The sequence below is a fragment of the Elephas maximus genome, chromosome 18 (assembly GCF_024166365.1).
Source record: "Elephas maximus indicus isolate mEleMax1 chromosome 18, mEleMax1 primary haplotype, whole genome shotgun sequence".
In the NCBI taxonomy this organism is placed as follows: domain Eukaryota; kingdom Metazoa; phylum Chordata; class Mammalia; order Proboscidea; family Elephantidae; genus Elephas; species Elephas maximus.
The window spans coordinates 31,074,783-31,077,848 of NC_064836.1; the positions used below are offsets into that span (position 1 = coordinate 31,074,783).

General features: G+C 34.8%; 1 pseudogene; it reads right to left on the reverse strand.

Annotated features, from left to right (window-relative positions):
• Positions 1-542: 542 nt before the first annotated feature.
• Positions 543-1,267, reverse strand: LOC126061621 (peptidyl-prolyl cis-trans isomerase FKBP3-like; annotated as a pseudogene).
• Between the last annotated feature and the right edge of the window lie 1,799 nt (positions 1,268-3,066).

The following is a 3,066-nucleotide window of genomic DNA, read 5'->3' on the forward strand; positions in this document are numbered from 1 at the left end:
TAACTTTATATTTACCGTTATTAGGTTTTGAAGTGCGCTTTTCCTAAATTCAGTCTATTAATGCCAAAATCTCTTAGATATTTTAAATTTTATTTCAGCCTCTATGCTTTTGTCAGCATATATAAATATTTTAAAGATTTTAAGATGCATATCCACAGCAAATCCTTAATTCCCAAACCAGCGCCGTAAAGTCGAATTAATTCAGACGGTATTATTATGAGTTACTCTCTGCTCTGATATGGTCCATAATCAGAACATTTAATATATTAACACCAAACAAATCACACATCAAGACAGTGGATAAATCTGTATTGAGCCTTTTACTTTACAACACGAGGTTAAAGGAAAATCAGTTCTCTCTGACCAGTATTTTACACAGTTGCAGTAAAATATTTTAGACTTCAAGGATTTATAATAAGGGATTACGTTTATCCAGAGTTGGGAGATCAAGTAAACAAGGTTTTAACTCCTTGAATTTACCAGTTGTTTCCCCCATTAAACACAATAGTAACGAGCTCTAATTAGTTACATAAGTTCCTTGAGGCCAAGTTTTATCATTGTTGCTGTGTTGTCTTTAGACCTGAAGCCTTGCTATTTCAATCAATATCCACTAATTCCACTTCAAAAATGAGTTTTGTATTTGGTGGAATTTTGGCAGCAGGCTGTCCTTTCTTCCCATAAGCCCATTCAGTTTCAATCTCTAGTCGAGCCTTTTCTCCCTTACTCATAGTAAGGAGTGCTTCATCCCATCCTCTGATTACTTTGCCAACTCCAGCCTTAAAACTGAAAGGCTTGGCGTTTTTCTTCTTCTTTGAACTTGTTTGAGTATTAGTATCAAAAACAGTCCCATCCTGTAGTGTCGCTGATACCAACAGTGAACAACATCTCCCTTTTTGGGAAAGTTGGTTTTATCTCCCTTTTTAAGAACACATTCTGTGTATTTTGGTGGACCCTCTTCCAGAGTCTCTTCAGACCTGGTTTCTTTGGGTTTGTTGTCATTAACCTTCACATTTTTCACCTGCTCTGACACCTTATTTATACTTTCGGTACCTTTGAAACGCTTCGTTTCAAAAAGATGGTTATAAGCTGTAACCAGATGTTCCTTGTTAGCTATCTTAGCCCCATTTTTAATGTTTCCCAATAGCTTATGTTCTGCAAGAAACGAACCTGAACCATGACTCTGCAGAAACTTGATATCCTTCTTGGGCAGTTGCTCGCTGCGCAGTTGCTCCACGGCCCAAGCTCGCTGTGGAACATTGGCCACCATCTTCCCCCGCTGCCTCTGCTGTCCTTTTAGGCTTTCTTAATCACTTGCTTTTAAATGTTTCTCTTGATTGTAGTTGGTTCTTGCTTTGTGAACCCATTTAAAATTATACTTATATCAATAATTTAGTTAAGCTCATTCACATTTATCAACTTGCTATTATGTTTGGTGTTGACAGTAAAAATATTTTATGCTATAATTACTATGTGTACTCATATTTGCTAGGTTTCTTTCTCTATATATTGTGTTTTGTTTACTCAGTATTTTATAAATCTCTTTTTTTATATTTAGAAAGGTTTTAATATTTATTTTAGTCATTACCTATTGGAGAATTAATACTTTTTGTAAAAATATCATTAATAAGTTCCCTGCTTTTTTAAATTAAGACTTTTCCTATCTGGTTTGTCAATTTTTAATAGGAGACATTGACCACCAACTATTACTTATTCAACTGCACAAAGACCTTTTTCTACTCCCCTTCGTCTCTCATTTTTAGTTGAATTGTTCTTCCTTTTCCTACCCTATGATGTTGATATATTTTTCTTTCTCATTCATACCTTTGGCTTGTTGTCAGTGCCATTGAATCGGTTCCGACTCATAGCGACCCTACGTACAACAGAACAAAACACTCCCCAGTCCTGTGCCATCCTCATAATCGTCGTTATGCTTCAGCCCATTGTTGCAGCCAGTGTGTCAATCCATCTCGATGAGGGTCTTCCTCTTTTCCACTGACCCTCTACCTTACCAAGCTTGATGTCTTCCAGGGACTGATCCCTCCTGAGAACATGTGCAAAGTATGTGAGACAAAGTCTTACCATCCTGGCTTCTAAGGAGCGCTCTGTTTCTACTTCTTCCAAGAAATATTTGTTCATTCTTTTGGCAGTCCATGGTATATTCAATATTCTTCACCAAGACCATCATTTGAAGGCATCAATTCTTCTTTGGTCTTCCTCATTCATTGTCCAGCTTTCACATGCAAACTTTAGCTTAGTCTTAGATAAAAAATTTAAACATATTAAATTCTCAACATAAGTCTTTTTGTCAACATTTCCCCAGTTATTTCTACTGGACCCTCTGTTGGTTAATCAGGAAGGGCTATACCAATTTTTCCTAGCTTCTTGCATTTTTAAACTCTTCTTAAAAATGACATTTGAATGACAAAATCTTTAGATATAAAATGGTTGGTTCCCATTTTCTTTCCTTGAATATTTTGAAAAGTCCCAACATTATTGCCTTGCTTTGCATATTGTTTTTGAGGAGTCCGAAGAAAGTCTATTTTTTTGCCTTTGTAAGTTACTTGATCTTTCCTTGGGTGCTCTGAAGTTTTGTTTTGTTTTTTTTTTTTTAATCTTAAAGTCTAATATTTTTACCAATATATGTCTTCAAGTTGTTCATTGTGGGTCAGTTTTCCCAAGTAATGGATGGCTATCTCAATATGTACTTTGAGAATTTCTTTTAGTTTTGAAAACTTTTCTTAGATTCCAATTTATTAGTTCTGTTCTATTTTCTCTTCTTTTTTTTTTTACACCCACTCTAATTACATGTAACCTAGATCTTTTTGTGTATCTTCTATTTTGACCACTTTCTCTCCGACTCTATTTACCTCTTTCTTTACCTCATGTTCATTATTTTTTTATTGTTTTCTTGCCTTTCTTCAAAGTCAGTTATTAAGTTTTCATTTGAATTCATTTTTCTTTAGGCATCTTGGAAATTGGCGTTCATTTTGATATGATTTTTATAGTTTTAATTGCTAAGTTTTCAACTCCTATTTCATTTTTTCCTATCCTTTGTCCACTGCTGTT